This window comes from Polistes dominula, unplaced genomic scaffold (assembly GCF_049000335.1).
Source record: "Polistes dominula isolate Pdom_NZ unplaced genomic scaffold, Pdom_raw_medaka contig_24, whole genome shotgun sequence".
In the NCBI taxonomy this organism is placed as follows: Eukaryota; Metazoa; Arthropoda; class Insecta; order Hymenoptera; family Vespidae; genus Polistes; species Polistes dominula.
In genome coordinates, this window is record NW_028301150.1 from 8258489 (window position 1) to 8277098 (window position 18610).

At 39.2% G+C, this 18610-nt stretch overlaps 2 protein-coding genes across 6 annotated transcripts in view; both read right to left on the minus strand.

The window, feature by feature from the left end:
- Positions 1–10713, minus strand: part of MESR6 (misexpression suppressor of ras 6) — a 436905-nt gene extending 426192 nt beyond the window's left edge. The window contains exons 1-2 of one of the 4 annotated variants that reach the window (XM_089177493.1): positions 10279–10713; positions 9330–9623 (exon numbers count right to left, since the gene is read on the minus strand). The gene's annotated coding sequence lies outside the window, so the exon portion shown is untranslated. Of the gene's footprint in view, positions 1–9329 lie in introns of all 4 variants that reach the window. The other 3 variants (XM_089177492.1, XM_089177491.1, XM_089177490.1) reach the window with 3 other exon arrangements.
- LOC107072771 (misexpression suppressor of ras 6) overlaps positions 1–18610 on the minus strand; it is a 217544-nt gene that overhangs the window by 87582 nt on the left and 111352 nt on the right. The gene's annotated exons all lie outside the window — the stretch shown is intronic.

An 18610-nucleotide genomic window follows, 5' to 3' on the forward strand; every position in this document is an offset into this window, starting at 1 on the left:
CCTTTGAAAATGGAGGATTTGTCATTATTTAAGACGTCAACTACATACGATCGATCGTTCAGTGTGTTAATTAAATTCCAAGGGCATATAGAGCTGAACGTAAATAAGTAATTAAGTAGAACATATAAAAACGTAAAATTTATTTCTACCAGATTATATATTGTCCTATCAACATATAACTCAAAACATCAGATTATAATAGTTTAATAAAGGTCAGAAAATAGACTAAGACTAATTTAAAAGGAACACAAAATAAAATAAAAACAAATCGAACTACAGTATCGAAAGTCGTAATTGACCACGATAAAACGTCGCTAAGTATGAAATGCCACGTGAATACGATGCAAATACGAAATTTGCACACGTTATGCCTCAGCGTGATTTTCCTTTTTTACGGTATTACAAATTATACATTATATCCCAGCGATTTATTGCCAGTGTTACACCATCAAATATTCTCTGGTATAATTTCGCCGAGCAGTTCCGCAGGTCGTTATTATCGCGAAGCTTTTCTCCAGCGCGCGCGTCGCCGCATAAAACCACCGAGATTTGAGGCAAGGCGTGTTGAGAGTAAAGACCTACAAAGAGGAAGAAAGAGATGTGAAGGAGGAAGAGGAGGAAAAAGAAAAAGAAGGAGAAAAAAAGTAAGAAATAAAGAAGAAGAAAGGAAAAAGCGAGAGAAAAAGAAAGACAGAAGAACGCACGGATTTAAGTAGGCTCGCAAAAAGAAACTCGACTATTCGAACAGAATATATAAAGTCCAATAACCGCTTAAAAGAGTGGGGGTAACTCTGGTAGTATTGGCAAGCGCGCGATTAACCGTTTTGAAAACGAGTTTTTATCGGGCGCCAAAGAAGGCGCATAAATACGCCGACGTTATTGGTGAATTGGCCGTGACAGTTAATTACAATCCTGTTTGAGTTAGGAAGGTGGTCTCTATCTCTCTCTCGATCTTGCCTCTCTTCCGTCCTCATGGCTCCGAAAAAAATCGTCTCCTTTTATGAAAGAATTTCGGTCCTGGATTTACTACGTCTCTTCCTCTCTTTCCACTCTTTATCTTCAACCAAATAGCTCTTCTCTTATCTCTCTTACATCGCACTCTCTTGGAAAAGGATGCAAGAGAACGCGTGCTGTTTCTTATTTAGATTATTACGAAGAAAAAGAGATGAGAGAAACAGATGATAAATCTTGTCGATGGTACTCGGCAAATCGAAATGGAAAGAACAAAAATTTGACGATGTAATTATCGTTTCGGACGTTGATTAGTCGATCTATCATCAAATGTATAAAAAATAATATCTTATAATTAATTTATAATAAGGTTTGTTATAGATCGTACTAACAAGGCGCAATGAGACAAGATATTCCTGTGGAACTCATAAAATATAGTACAACATCAAAGCCTAAAATTCTACTCAATGTTCGTTTAATAGAAACCACGAATTTCGGCTTCCCCTAATTAATATCGAAGGAAGCCTACATGAGAACGTATTTTCAATGGACAATAATACGTTAGCGTTCCAAGTTTTAGTGGGTGCTTCATGTAAACGTCGTCCGTATGAGAAACAGCCTGGATTCCCGTCTTTTCATCATTAAACCACGGCGATGGTGTGTCTACCACGGAGCAATAAATATAGATGAATAGTACTGGAGATTATGCGTGCATCTATGTCCAGCAATTTGGTCGTAATGGAGAAGCTTTTGATCTATTCTCGGTACCGGAGCATCAACCTGTACGATCCGAAAGGATCGTACGGTAATTAGCGGTATTCGAAATTCGCGCGCGTCCGCTTCCATCGATTAGGATTCTAGATCGATACTCATTGCGAGCATCGATCAACTAACAGTAACTATCGAAGCGCTTCTCTAGCTACCCCCACCTCTCGCATCCCCACTTCTCACTCCTAGTGCGTACGCCCTGCTGGGCCAGTACAAAAGGGACATTCTTTCATTCCATTACTGGACGCTTGTGAATATATATCTAAATCAAAGGAGTTAAGTTAAATTAGTTAAGGAACGTAAGCGAAGCTAACGAAAGGTGAGATCTTTCCACTATATACGTTTCACATCGACGGGATTTTTTCGCGTGGCAACACCACGTGGGGGACCATCATTGTTATAATTAAATATCATCCAGGGTTTTTATGCCGCAAGGCTTTCCCCTGACGAGCCAATAAAAAAGGCATTGTTTCTTTGTTTGGCTCAACCACGTGTTTGATTAATTTTATTCTAATCCCTTCTTCCTCATCCCCAGAAACTAATTACCAGAGGACTCTTAATTGAGGAATTTGGTCATAACAAACCACACGAAGATTCTTGCTCCGATCCACTTGCAGAGTTTACAAAACCACCAAGGATCCTTCCGATGATAGATTTGACTCGCTCGTAAACCATCCAGCGTCTTCTCTTGGATTTACAATGTTTTTCATTTCCTTTTCCTTTTCCTTTATCTACCCAATAAACATGAGAATTAAATTTTGACGAATTTTCTAAATCTTTCGTAAATTACAACGATTCTTCGATTGTTCCTTGCGTAGAAAGAAATTAAACGAAACGCGATATGGAATTTCTGACGAAGTTACATGCGAACTCGTGAGAAACTCACTACATGAAAATTAAGAACAAACATTCTCGCTCGTTGCACGATTTCACAACGATCGTCAAATGATAAAGCCTGTCAATGAGACAAGGAGTATATTTTATTTTTGCGGAAAAACTTGAAGATAAGGCGAAAAGTTTTCGGCCCAAAGGAAAGGCACGACAGGTGAAGTGGCTATGCACGCGACAGAAAAAAAAAGAATAGAAAAAAAGAGAGAAAGAGAGAAAGTTTATCGCTCGGTGCGAGTCAAGTGGACGAAAACAAATGAACACCCTCCTAGTGCACTAACAACCGTATTTGTTAAGTCTTATCTCACTAGAGCTCTTTTTTAATTTCATGTAACAATAAATTTTCGGTGAAGGAGCGTTACCGAGAAAAAGACGAAGTTACCGCTTGTTGTTTGGTTCTTTCACCGATTTGTACGAGATAAGTCAGCGCGTTTCTCGATTTACGGCTCAAAATTTGCGTGTTTCTCGTTGCAAATATGCAAAAATATAATATAACGGATCGTGTTCAAGAAAACGATCCACTAGTTCGACAAAACTTTTTCCACATTTTTAAGACGATTTTTTTCTTTATATATATATATATAAACAAAACGATATTTGACTTATCAAAATGGATAATCGATTGAGTACAATAGAACGGAAACTAGTATCAATAAATGTTAGACTAAGAATTTTCATCACGTTCTTATATCCGTGATGATTGAATATCTAAGAATCCTAGGAAAATACCGGATATAGCCGGTATTTTGTTGAACGGAAGGAAACTTTAATATTAGATAGTTATCGGATTTTATTGCTACTTAAAGAAACATCTAAGCGTAGTAAAAGCACATTTCGAATGATCGTTACGTGGTTTAACGCTAAACGTATTACGAATTGTCAAGCGATCAATTTATAATTTTCTGTTAAAAATTATTTGATTTTATGAATATTTATAATTATAAGAATTATTTTATTATTTACTTAAGTCATTGCCAAGTTTACTATTATTTGTTTTTGATTGCAAAAGATATAATTTGATCGGCCACGATAAAATAAGTAAATATAAAGTATCGTTATGTTTTGTGTTAACTAACGATAATTTTATAAACAAGAGAATGAATAGTATATCCATGTAGACTTCATGTACGATCCGAAATGATCGTACGATAACTAGCTGTATCAAAATGCGCGCGTTCAATTCTATCGATTAATATAAGATTTAATTATTAGATTAATATAAGATTAATATAAGATCGATACTCTTTACGAGTATCGAACGATCACAAGCAACTATCGAAGCACTAACCTCACCTCTCTAATCCCTACCTCTCGCACCCCTGCCATATATGCACCCTGCTGGGCCAATTCAAAGGACCATTCTTTCTATTCCACCACCGGACGCCTACAACGATACATCTTCAGCATCTAAGGAACACAGAAGCCACAAGGAACAAGGGACTTAAGGATTCACAAGGAACCACAAAGGGAACATCCCAACCTTTCCGATTGTGAACGTAAGCCTATTCAGCCCACAACCTTTAAGGTTGTGATTGATATATGTGAGAAGTGCGAGAGCATATCCGAAATTGCCAGAGGACTCTTAATTGAGGAATTTAGGCCCCAACACTTCCATTCTTTTCAAATACTATTCTTAATCTCGATCCTATGATAGAATCTTAACCATACGTTAAAGATTCCTAAGTAAGTCATGGAAAATTTGTTACCATACCGATTAGTCCTTGGTCTTTAATAATAGTCTTAAACCTCGCTTTAAAATATTTTGCTTGGCCAAAAAGACAAAATGAAGAAACGAACGGTTGTTTGGCTGGTTCCTCAAGTACATTTCGAAATTGCACGAAGAAAGGAGCGAAGAGAAGAGAAAAGAAGAGAAGAGAAGAGAAGAGAAGAGTGTAGCCCTAAAAGGCACCATAAAAGAATCGATCGACAAATTATTGCAAGTGAATACACCTGCCCTATCATCCTCACATACTAACGTTCATGTACTCACGTCTGTTCACGCGACTTTCCTTCTTCTGTATTTAGACGGCCTGCTAACGATACGCACAAACGAGGAGTAAGAGAGCATACTGCCAGTTGACGATTAATGATGAAAACACAACTTTATTACAGTAAGGAACGAAACGTGGTTTCCATACGACGTGGTGGCCCGTCGTTGAGAGGTGTCCACGAACTACTAATTAATATCTGGGTCAGAGTACCAGGAACGGCTTTAATTACCCACAGCTACCGGAGGCTAATGATAAATATGAGTTTTGCACCACGTGCCAGAAGGCTTGCGTGTCTCTCTTTTTTCCTCTCGCCTTTCCTTATATCTTCTCGAAGGCTACCGTCCAAGATAACTTCTACGAAACTTAACACGATATATATCGAAAATATGAGGTACATACAGAGAAAATAAAAAAAACGTGGATATTACGTAGAATAGCGTTTTTACACGATCAAGAACCATATCTCAACACGCTCAACGCGCGTAGAAAAACCCATGCATTTCCTTCGGCGTGATACTAATTTACACTCGAAACTGTAATCGATCTCTTTCATAAAATTGTTGATAAAGCAAGCATAAAGTACCGACACGATCGACTAGCTGCTATTTTTTCACAAAGATATTTTTGTACGGAATGAATATAGGTGGAATAAAGTATGATAAAAGCATGAGTCCGAACAATCGTACGGTAAGCATGCGATACGCGATGCACATAAGTATTACATATCTCAATAGGTATGTATTTTATTAAACGTTAAATAGCCTTCTCTTTCTATTCTCCAATTCATTTGCATTGATTCCTTATGTTGATGTTTATCGACTATTAGACATTTCTACCCAGACGAGAGTAGGTTGCTACAACACGTTAACATAACTCTTGTATTTTTTTTTCACAATATTGCTAAAATAAGAAATAACAATAGAGCAAGAAAGAGAGAGAGAAAGAGAAAGAGAGAGCTGTTATTACAATTTCGACTTTTAATATCCCACATGTGCTTGCTAAAACCGACACATATTCGAATTTCCATTTTTGGCGATGGAATAGGGAGTATATTCGAATGCTCGAGGAACTTACCAAGAGCAAATCGCGAATAACCAAACTAAACTTAAAATACAGCCGCCTTTTTGTTAACGTAGGACTATAAACTTTAATGTACTTACCCAACGAAATTAATTCTTTTGAAGTACAACGTATTTTCGATACGAATTTACAGTAAGTATGTGTTTACGCTTGTCGTCCAACATGTGAAAACGACACACAGCAAAAAGAGAAATGAAATAAAAGATTTCCTTGGGAGCTCTCTCGTTGTTATTCGAATCTTGTCTACAAAAATAAGATGAGAGAAATAAGATACAAGAAAACGATCAAAAACGAACTAGATAAAGATTCGAAAAATCAGACGAACATTTCGAGGAAGGGAAAAAGGAACAAACATAAAGAAAAAGAAAAAGAGAGAGAGAGAACATTTTTGTAAGGACGAGAAAAAGCATGAGCTTGAAAATCGAGAGATTTTAAGTTGATGGATGTAGGTGTGGCACGAAAGGTGGCACGCTAAAATCGTATCCGCACTCTAAGAATCCATCCATTTTTGTATACTATCTTTTCCCTCAGACGAGGAAAAACTTTCAACCAACCCCTGAAAAGAACTAGAGTGAATCTCGAATAGGGCTTTTTGAACATGCGTGCCACGCACAAGACGTACAGAGGCAACGATGATTTTCTAAGGGAATGTAATCGACTGAAGTCAAAAAGGTGAAAGAAAACGGAGTTAAAGAAACAAAGTAAAAGGAAAAGTATCTGGGAATGCTGACAAAAATGGTGCGAACGTTTTTCTCAAGTCGACGTTTCACTCGTGACTTTCGAATTTTGCGAATAGCTAAACGTTTTAAATCATCTTGAAACGTTGAATACCTTAACGATGGAAATATCTTCACAATCTAGAATTGTTTTACATTCTACCACTCCGATAGCATATTTTCCCGTGTAAAATAACGCGTAGGTAGTGAATAAATAGATATACTCGCTCGAGAGAGAATAAAGAGACCGACAAGCGAAAAGATTATTGTAGAATAAACATAAACTCTCTCTATATCTTATGAGCGAAAAGCGTGAGCTGATTTAGTCCACAGACAAGAACGATAATGGCACTGATTCTAGGAAATATTTCAATCAGCAACGGTCCGTTACTTACGAAACACGTTCTTCGGAAGACATCAAAAAATAGAGAGGAAAAGAGACTGATGGAGAGGGACAGAGAAAGAAGGACTGAAAGAGAAAGAGAGAAACGTAGTCAGTTTTAAATTCGACAGCATCGTTAAGAGAAATAATTAAGACAAAACCATAGCAGTGTGTCCATCAAGGTGATTCCTACAACTGAGGAGAGATTAACGGCGTCGATTTGTGGATAGGAGATTAGACTTCTGAGACATCCTGTAGGGGCGTGCTCGTGTTGCACGTTCTCTCTCTCTTTCTCTTTCTTTCTCTTTCTCTCTCGTTCTCATCTTCGTAGCGGCAAGAAGAAGAAAACTTTGGAAATAAGACGACGTCGGGAGGCCCCAGACGCAACTCCGACCGAGTAAATCGAGGCGTACACTAAAATGGAACCGTACAAAGTATCATTTCATAAATCTTGCTTGGAAAAGCGTACGGCATACGAGAGGGAAAGAGGAAGTAAGGCCTGAGGAGGGAAAAGAAAACTGTTGATAGATGAGAAACTCCATGGAAGAAAAGGACCAAAGCAAAGAGAAAGAAGAGAAAAGAGGAGAGATGGAGTCAGTGGGGTTGCTGGAGGAACATTATTTCGGTGAGAGCATATCATATTATAAACCGCGCCTTCCTCGATAGTGTGAGTACAATGGCAAAGTGCCTTGCGTTACGCTCACGCGCACCAATGCCTTGGGAAGGTGCGTGGGTGAAAGCGGAAGATAAAATTCGAGGGTACGGGTACTTGGATGGGATGAGAGGGAGAATAGAGCTATATTTCCTTTCAAATGGATCTTGTTCTTTCTTGTAATTTAGCGCTATTATATATCACGATAGAATGTCGATTATCTTCTAAAACTAATATCGGTTTAAAATTGGACATTTTTTTTATTTAGATGCATACTCTATTTCGAAACAAGAAAGGATCTTGTCTAAATTGATGCGAACATGTATTTTTCGCACAAGGTAAAGAAAAGAAAATAGAAGAAAGCTGAAGGAAAGACAATGTGTCATCAGCGAGGGTTTGGTTAAGAATTCGTAGCCTACTTCTTCGAAGGAAGTGCTAGGCTTCTTTTCTCTCGTTTCCTTTCTTTACCCAAAAGCCAAGAAAAATCCCAAGTAATCCGCCTGCAAGGATTACTCGTCCCCCTTCGAAATTCCACCCTTGTTTCATATAGCCTGTGAGATAACGCGACCCGCGTGTCACGTAGGGATAACTCAACTCAGCAAGGAAGAATCTTTTGTCCTGCGATTTTTTGATCGCTAACCAGATTATCAAAAACAATTTTCGACGATCGATTTTAACAATAATTTGTTAAACTCGTTCGTAACAATAAGAATACATATGCACTATCGATTGTTGATAACGTTTCGTGTTCTTACCCATAAAAATTAAATTCATTAGCGACAAATTGTCTGAGATATTTCGTAGTCACGAAAAGTCGACGAGGAAACACCTGCGTCTTTCCCTTCACCTGAACGCATACGACAGTTCGGTTTACGAAAGAGAGAAAGGGATAAGAGGAGAAACGAAATCGCTAAGAAAAGAGGAGGGCTTCGAATGGATTTATGTCGTGGAAGGTAAACGCCTCGCGTTAAAGTACAATAAATTTATTCGACCGACGTTAATGAATAGCGTGGTAGTTAAAGGCCGTGGACGCGTCGTGCTAACGATGCATCGTAGTAATAACAAAGTATAACGATTCCGTAACGACGATCGAAGATTATTATTAAGCTTCCGCTCTGACGAAAAGCGAACGGTTTTACACGCTCTTCCGACTTTTTAAATTATAACACTTACAACAATCGGTCTCTCGTTTGAAGATACGAAAAAGCAAAGACGCCGACTTCAACGGCGACGTTATCCGTCATAATAAATGTAGAAAAAGCAATAAAATCCAAGAGCCTGAGGGAGAACAAAGAGTTCTCTAGTTGCAAAGCCGTAACACGAAATTTACGACTTCTTTAGTATGAATTGCCTCTTATTCAGTTTTCAATAAAACTTTAATGAAATTTAATCAATGATTAAAGAGATATCTGAAATGTACATATTAAAGATATTCATAAGGAAGATCCTTCCAATTTTATTCTAAATGCATCTAGTACGTGAGGTTAATGAAGCCGTTCCAGACTATTGTTTTCGTAAAGAAACGAGGAACGCGTTGACCCGCTTAAGGTGATCGTTTAGGGCGAGGGCCACCCTCGTGTTCCTCATACCCGATTCTCGTGCCGACACTCCCTTTATCGATCCCACTCTGGAGGCTCTCTTTTTCTATCTCTCTCTCTCTCTCTCTCTCTCTCTCTCTCTCTCTCCCCTCCCCGCCACACTCTCTTTTTTCATCCATTGAACTTCTCCCATCTACGTTCCTTCTTCTCTTCGCCTTTTTCTTTCTCTCGCTTTCGTCCGAGCTCCCTTTCTTTCTCTATTTCTTTCTTTCTCTTTCCTTCTCACTTTCCCTCTTCCTCCCTCCACCAACATCTCTCGACGATATCCAGCTACCCCGGGGAAAAGCTAGAACCGGTTCCTACCTCCGTCGACCCTCTTCCCTCGCTGCCACCACCCGCATCCATCGACTCGACCAACCAGGAAGCACGTATCTGCCCTTTCGAATTAACCGGCTGGCTTGCCGCCCTTTGTTAGACGCGGAATTTCGTTTAATTAAAATGAGACTGCGAGAAGGACATCTCGAAGCGAGCATCAGCTCGATCCTCGTGACTCGTTTTCACGAAAGCGACAACACCGTGACGTTTTCTTCCGATTCTCCTTCTCCTTCGCGAGTTCTCAGCGATTCCCGCACTAACGAATCGGCAACGTAAACAACTCTAAAAACACAAAGGTATTTAAAAAAGAACAAATAACACGTGTTATATATTTTCCATTTATCAACACAGTCGTATGGAAATTACGTGTGATTCCAATCTCGATAAACGTTAACTTACAAAATGGCGGTGCAATGCAAAAAGAGAAAGAAGAAAAATAGGTTGAGCACAGGGCAGAACCAGCTCTTAAAAAAGAGAAATCGTGATTATCGTGATTTTGCGACGAGAAGAAATCTACTAATTATTCTGTTAATCTTAATCGTTCGCTCGTTTCGTCGCTAATACTCATGGAAGTTCCTCTTTTAATCACTAAATTTATCGGTCGACATATTTTAACTACGTACTGTCGATATCGGAAATAATCCGGATTAAAAAAAGTCGAAGAGGAAAATACAAAATTGAAAAATTGTATTTCTCGGAAAAAGAAGCGATACTTCAACAAAGATTCTGTAAAGCAAACTTGACAATTTATAAACAAATCATTTCAAAAAAAAAAAAAAATTCAACATTGAGACGTGATCATCCTTAATTTTATATTTCACAAAATAACGGAAAAAAGAAAACCTATCGATAAAAATCCCTTATAAACACGCTCGACACCGGCCTTCATTAAAATCATCCATACTAACACTCAAAAAGAACGCTCTAATACTCTCACTGTCACCGTCGAAATCCAAAGTATCAATCCAATAAACAACAAGCCCTTCGTTCACAAAACATCGCGTAACGCGTGTAATGTCAATTTTTAATCGGTGTGAGTGAACATATGCCTTCTTAAAAAATAAAACAACCGACGTATGAGTTCTATCTCTCAAGAGTAGTAAATCAACGAAGGTCGATCGTGAAACTCATTAGAAAAAAATCAACGACGCGGTAGAAGAAATAATATACAATACGTAATAATCGTAGATAATAACATGTATGACTCGAAATGGATTTCGAGAAATAAGAATGAGAACGATCGAGCTAGCGGAAGAGAGAGAGAAAGTGGGATTGCATGGCGTCGCGGCGCTGGTCGACACTAGACTTGGCGTCGGTTCGTTCGTTAGCTGGACCCTCTTGCCCGCCCGTATTAATTTGCTTCCTCCTCCCCTTCACGGTTCTCGCTTTCTCATTCTCTCTCTCTCTCTCTCTTTGTCCCTAGCAGTGGCGTCCTCTTTCTCGAGCTTTCCCCCTCAAAAGGAAAAGGGGGGTTCGAGACGTCCCCGGTCTTAGTTGGCGCTGCTCTACTGCCGCCACTGTTGCGCTGCTCTTGGTTATTAGTTGCTGCTGGTGCTGCCGACTGCTGCTGCTGCTGCTGCTGCTGCTGTTACTGCTGCTATTGCCGCTAGCTGTTCGTCGCTGGCTCCTGGCTGCTGCTGCTGCTACTTCTGCTGCCACCGTAAAACGCCAGGAACGGCGCATGCGGATTTCGTTGATCGTCCCCGTTTCACCCTTCCTTCTTCCACTCTATATCCCTTCTTTCCTCTCCTTCCTACTCGCTCTTCTCCAAACCTTCGTCATTGAGCAGGAAAGCGGACCGATAAAGGTGAACTAGCAGAAAATTAACCGGCGGAACTACTCGCTTTGAATCTCGTGCTTTCTCACTTTCTCCTCCTCCTCCTCTTCCTCCTTCTCTCTATCCCCCACTCTTTGTCTTCTTTTACGACATTTCTTCGAAAAAGGGGAGAACGTTGTCGCAAAAAGATGAAAGAAAGAGTCTAATGATCGATATTTCGATGATAATGTCAAGATCGAAGAATCGAACGTTTTGATTACTTGACATACCAGGTATAATAATGTCGTTTAAATGCAACCGACGAAACGACTCTTCTGCTTTGTTTCTTTAAATATATAGACATAGCAGTTAGGAAGTCGAGGGTTTGTAACAAGGTGAGATTGCCAAAGAGTGGTCCATGGGGGTGAAAGAGGTTGAAAGGTAGCAGAAGAAAAGAAGACTTCAGTTGCTGAAGGGAAGGTATAGTAAACGAGTTATTGGAAAATCGTGTGAGGGGTGCACGGAGCTAAGCGGCTACCAACGGAAGTGGTAGACGAAAAGAGAAAAAAGGGAAGGTGGAAGAAAAATGAAATGAAGGAATAAGGAGTAGAAGGAAGAAGGAACGGGGATGGAGGTCAGTAATTTTTCGGCTCATTGCACGTAAAAAGCAGGGAGTTTTATCGTTCGTTTGAAGCAGCCACGCAATGCGAGATGATGATGATGATGACGATGACAACTACAATGGACTCGCGACATCCAGATACCGACTTTGAAAGTAACTGATAGCATTAGTACTAACTCGTCGAGGGCAGATAACTATAAAGAACTATAAAGAACTATCAAGTATCATATTTTTACAAATTCTATTTCTTAAGAAGAACATTGTAGCTCGACTTCGTACTCTTTATTTCTCGTTCACCCTTTTTCCTCCATTTTTGTAGCTGGCATCGATCTCTTCAATGCATCGACTTACGCGGACTCGAAGATATCGAATATTATCTGCTTCTTCTTCTTCTTCTATATTACCAATCTCTTTTTTTCCTGTTTTCGAGGCAAGAAGTCAATGCCGTCGCTATAACGATTTTTTCTTATATTTTGCGAACCTTCTTCTATCCTTTTCCAATAAACGTTTTGATGATAGATCAATAAAAGAAGAACTATAATTATGAGAATATCATCGCCGCCTCATAATTATTGAAGTCAGTACAAATGCATTACCCGACAATAAAATATGAATTTTTGTTCGGTTTTACTATATATAAGCTCCTCAGATCGAGGAAGCTCGATGAAAATGAGAAGAAGGAAAACGATAAGGGTGAACTCCGTTGTGATTCGGGTTCAAAGGGCTCCAAAAAGCAAGGGGTGCTACATAATCGTGAGCATAAAACATTGAAACGCTTAGCATAGTAACATCGTGTGGAGAGGCCGTCATTACCGTATTGATCGCAGAGGTAGTTCGACTTACTACAACCCTCTATATCCCTCTCGTTGTTGTCCCTTTTGCGCTCTTCTCCTCTCCTCTCTACTCTTTTATATCTCTTTCTTTTTTTGTTCTCTTTCTCTTGGTAAGAACGGCTAAGATTATGAGTAAAGAGACTTGCCTAGTGAAACTTCTGACCCTAAAGAGAGGGTTGAAAGTAGAGCAACGAACTTCGTTAAAGAGTTCGAGATCACAGGGCCACTTTTACAATACGCTTCTACGATTTAATACACTTTCTCGTGTTATATGATATCTTCTTTTAATTAATAATATAATTAAAGTCACACTTTAACTACATGTAACTAGACTTAAGGGATTAAAAAATTCGATGTAAATACTTCTCTCTTATAGATATTAGAAAAGATTTTTCTCTTAGTATTTCTCAGCAAGAATATTGGACCCATCGGAAGACCGGTTTGGTAAGAGTCAACCGATCGTTCAGGTAAGAAACAACTGAATCATCGTATCCTCTATTCTTCGAAGGCAAAATCGGTACGAGCATCACTACGTCAGCATACTAAAATTTCAGAAGCTTGATCGTTGAAAGTGCCGCCGAAAAACATGACGACGAAAACGAATTTCTAAAGATTCGATTAAACGATCTTTTAATATAAAAAGATAACTTTAACCTGATAAATTCTTTAAATAAAGAGGTACCTATAAAAAAAAAGAGGTAGTTAGGTAGGTAGGTAGGTATGTAGATAGGTATAACGGACGCAATAAAAAAAAACTCAGTTTCGTTTTTACGCGTCCGTCCTGTTTTTCAACTATAACACGAGTAAAGCACAATGGACACGAAGATGCGGGACCTCTACCAAACAGGTTGTGAGGGAATGGATTACGTGAATCACGCTGGTATCGCATGTAATGCAACGGGAGCACCTGTACGCATACGTTTATACGAAGTATCTACATACGAAGACTGAAAGGAAACAGAGAGTCACGTAGAAGAAATTAAAATTACATGGACTTTCACATCTCCTTCGTTGAGACATCGTCTGCTTTTAATCAACCCTTGATTATATACGATAAATGAAAGACAAACATAGTCGCGAGGAGCGATTCAATGAATAATGAGATAGATACACACTTCGAGCTGAAGTTTCGAGAGCTTGGCAATTTCAAGCATCGTTGCGTGTCGAGTAACCATAACGCTTATATCAACGCGATTAGTATTATTCGAAGGATTAGCAGAAATAGATTCCGATATCCATATAGGTGCTCGAATTAGCTCAGAGTCATATCTATTTTCGATTTCTCGGCTCATCCCCACCTACCTAACTAAAGTTCAACAACTCGAATAGTTCGATGAAGTTCGCAAGAGAATTCTCGGTGTCGGAGATAAATATCGAATTTGTGGTAGACGAAACGGGTAACGACGGATACGGAAAAGCGAGCGTTCAGTGCACACAGACGTCTCAAGTGGTAAGTATACCCACGGGATATAAGTGAGACTATGGGAAAATGCCGATAAGCCGTGCTGCCAGAGCGAACGTCTACTTTGGAAGATTGCTTCGATACGCGTACACTTAGATTTGGGTATCCATTCAGGTACCTGTAGAGAATTCTAACCGGTTTTGAGAGCTGCTGGTAGCCGACATTCACCCCTTTACGATTGCGATCCCTACGGTCAAATCGAGAGAGAGAGAGGGAGAGAGAGAGTAAATTATTCCTCATCATTAATCCCTCTGCGATCAATCTCGCATGCTGTTTACGCAATACATTATAACGATGACACGTATGCCTTCAAATGTGAAATTAAGAAAACACTCGTCGTTATCTTTCAATTGAAAATTTGGTTAATACTAAACCGAACGTTTTGTATTAAGTTTAAAATCAATTTCATTATTATACATAACATACCATGCGAAATAAGGAAAAGCAAAATGTTTCATAAAAGAAATATTGATGATCACCATCTAGCAAAAAACAAAGGATCGTTATCATTATAATAGATCGTTGCAGTGCTAGTTAATAATAAGAATTTCAATTTATCGCGATCGGAATATTTCAGTAGCGGAACTCGCATTATTAATCATTTATAACAGTTATTGAATGATCCTACAAAAGAATCTCATCCATCAACGATACTTTATCAGCTAAATATTGTACTGTAAATATTCTTGCATTTTTCTTAAATAAGATACAGCTAAATAGATAGTAAAATTTGTCAATATTTAGAGAGAAACATCGTAGCCATGAAATAAATTAAAATTCAAACAAGAAAATGATCAGAAACATTGCAATTAGAAGTATCGAGTCATGGAGTATGGAGATATCGAGTCTTCTAATCACATACATACGTCGTGTATAGCGCGTTTGAAATAAAATCCTTAAGGCATACCTACACGCGTATCTCGCGCTTGACTCGCTTAACGAATACAAGGGAGTTTCTTGTTAGCTGATGTGAGAATACTCTAGCAAGTCAAGTCTCTCCCACCCTTACTCTCTGTTTCTTCGTAGACTACAGTAAAAGACGACGATTTAATCGACTTAAGAAACGAATCAGCATGCAGACTTGGGCCAAGTAAATACTATGAATCACATAAATCGAGGTCTCTCATCGTATATTCAAAGCTTGGAGCGTCGAGTTACGCTGATCGTTTCTAGCTGGAGGAAATAGTTAGAGGTGGGGAAGTATGTAAGTGTATACATGCGCTGTGTAGTAGCTAGCAAGAGGATAAGCAAAAGACAAGTAGTAGGCGGTCCTAGAAGCCGTACGTTTTCTCTTACATTGTACTGACAATGAGTTTTGCAACGACTCGAGAGAATACGATCACACCGTACCACTCAATATGGCGTCCCGTTCCTTCTTCCTTTCCCCCTCCCCTTTAATCACCACCTCCGCCACTTTTTTCCTTCCCGCTGTCTATACGCTCGCATCGATCATGCACTTATTACGCGATAAACCTCTATGCCTTGTTTATACTCACTCCTTCCTTCTCTCTTTCTATCTATGTATCTCTGTCTTTCTTTCTTTTTCTTTTTTCTTGCAATTTCTCTTTACTTCGAAGACTACAACTTTGTTGTACGTATTCTTTTCTTTCTCCTCTCCCTCCTACCTCTTCTTATTCTCCTTCTTTCGTTTTCTTCTTTTTCATCCTTTTCCCCTCCAGTTTCCGCTTCTATTATTCGCCACGACTCTCGACTGGTCTTTCTACAATCTTCATAATTTATACGTTCTCGTTCTAATGGAAATTTAATTTCGACTGGTTAACAGGATCCGCTCGCACGCTTGTTCGCTTTGTCTCTTTCCTCTTTTCCTCCTACTCCGTTCGCACGCACTCTTGACATCTTCTCTTCGTTTGTCCTCCTGCTTTTCATCATTTTCTTCTTTTATTTCGTTCATCCACCTTAACCACTTATTTCTGGTTAAGAACTCAATCTCGAGCGGTTAAGCTTTCCCAAAGGCAATGATTCAGTATTAGTATTTGTTTCACTGCTTGTTAATGCGAATCAACGAGTAGCTATTTTATACCGATCGTGTATATACCTATATAATGATATGGATGAATCTAAAAGTAAGTAAGTCGTTGGATAAATCACTCAACTTTCTGCTGAAACAGTAAATACATATGCTAACAGAGCTAAAGAAAAGCCTACGAGACATATTGGTTAGAGTCACCGCCGGAAACTGACAAGAAACTGATCAAGTACTCGATCCTCTCTCCTAGCACGTTATTCCACCTGGGGAACCTGAGAAGGGGGTTGGATGCTTTGCCCGCCTTTGGGTCAAATGAGAGACCCTTGCGAACAACGCTCTAGTGGGACCTGCAACCCCTCCCCCTTTTATATAGTTTAAGTGACATCGTTTTCCATTCAAAGGGTTAGGGGATGCAGGGGAAAAGGGGAGAGTGAAGAGAGAAAGGAAGGTAAAAAGACAAGGATAGAGACTCAAATTCTCGATCGATGATCTATGAATCCCCACTCGAGTTCTTTCTTTCTCTCTTATTCGTGTAATCGTATATTTTATTGGCAGGTCAAAGAGAGAGAAAGAGAAATAAAGGTTTCAAGACTCGATTGTCGAAGAAGCATTGTATAAATGGTGGCGTTTGGTAGCTCTAAAAGTAGAAGAGAAAGAGGTAAAATGGAAAAATGAAGGGTAAAAAAGAGAGGCTTTAAAAGTTAACAACGTCCTCTCTCTTCTGTGGATGCACAGGTACGTACGTACGTACCTGAATCGATTTGTGAGAGCAAAACTATTTTTTTCTTCTTATTGTGCTGATCGAGCGTACTAGCCGTGCGTGTTGACTTCTCGCACGCCTTCATACAAGGTGGATCTCAAGAATGAAATTTATGGGCGTATTGGACTCGCGGTAAAGGGGGTGCTGATCTAATAATAGATGATCAATGATCGGGATATTGAAGGATCTTTTGTACACTATTGGAGAGCACGCGTGTTCGCTATATTACACTGTTTTTGAGCTATCGCTTTTATTCAAGCTAAATGACAGGACGGAAATCGAAGATTTTTCGTTCGATCTTGTCGTGTTTTTTCTCAAAAAATTTTTTACTTTTTCCTTTTTTGCAATTACAAAGTGTAATCAACTAAAAAGCGTATGATTTTCTTTTTTTTTTCATACTTTTCGCATTTGTTGCTCTTTTTCTCCCTTATACATACTCTCTGGGAAATTCATGTAAAAAGATAGTCAAAAAAGGGTGTAGAGCACGCATCAAGGATACATGCATATGTACCGTGTCCTACAGAGATTTCATTCGGCATGCAAATCAGATCGACGGCTGCTGCCGTGAGAGAATTTTTCGGGCCTTAGGGCCCTACGAATCGTAGACACGGGACAGAGAGAAACATACGGTAGTTCTTAGTTAGAAAAAAACGCTGCCACATAGGTAACCCTCGAGCGGGATCTAACTTAACCGTTTTCTCTTTTCTTTTTACGTCATTGAATGTGTTACGGTGGTACATAAAAACTGCTGCTAATTATGCGAGAACATATACCTGGGGCCTAAAAGATATAAATGCTAAACGCGCGGCATTATGCGCGTGACAGCACGGTAGTGTATCAGCGTCTAGAAGGGGTAGCGAAAACGAGAAGGAGAAAGAAAAATAGAAAAGTAAGATAAAGATAGAAAGAAAGTTAGAGAGGAAGAAAGAGAAAGAGAAAATAAGGAAAAGAGCTGGAGTCACGCTCTCACTCCGAAGTGCAAAAACCGTCAACAATGAACAATGCCGAATGCGTTAGGTACACGCTGAGTGAAAAAATAAAAAGGAAAAAATTTAGTTTCCGCCTGTCACGGCATCGACCGTCGTCACGCTTCGTTAGCTGCCGCGTTTATATCAATCACCGTAATGCTGCGGGTAAACGTTTGACCACCACTGTCCACTTTGCCCTCTCCTTTTTATCCCCCTACTCTCTCTTTCTCTCTCTCTCCCTCTCTCTCTCTCTCTGTGTGTTTCTTTCTCTTTCACTCTTTCTGCCCCCCCCTTATCTTTGTGCATTATACGTAACCGTAAATATATTACACGCTCCCCCATTTCCCCGCTTATTTGCAAATTCATTTTTCCAAGCTTGAACTCGTTATTTTTATTCTCGCGGAAAGAACGATAATTACCACGTAAATTATCCGTATGCTCTTTGATTTAATGAAATTCCGCAAGAACGATTATACTTTCATTGTGTAGGTAAACCACGTATTATTCCGTAAATATAAAGAAACGACGACGTCTGCCTTTCGTTTTCATTCTTCCATCTCTTGTTCTAGATTGAAAATTGTCAAGGAACAGAGGAATAAACTCTTATATAGTTTTTTCAGGACAAAATAATATCTATCCAGTCAACGAAGTTACAATGATATTCTTAAACTCGAATGATTCATCGATGGCAAAAGAAAATTCTTTCTTAACAAGGACCTTCCTCCTTTTCATACGCTAATTGTCCTCGTTGACGGCTCGAATTAAGTTACCGAAGGATAACCATTCAGATTGTAATCAAGACTGAGAGCGGTAACAATTCTCTCTACGGTGCCGCTAATTTACATTACACTGGAATAAACATTAACCTGAATGATCGGTGG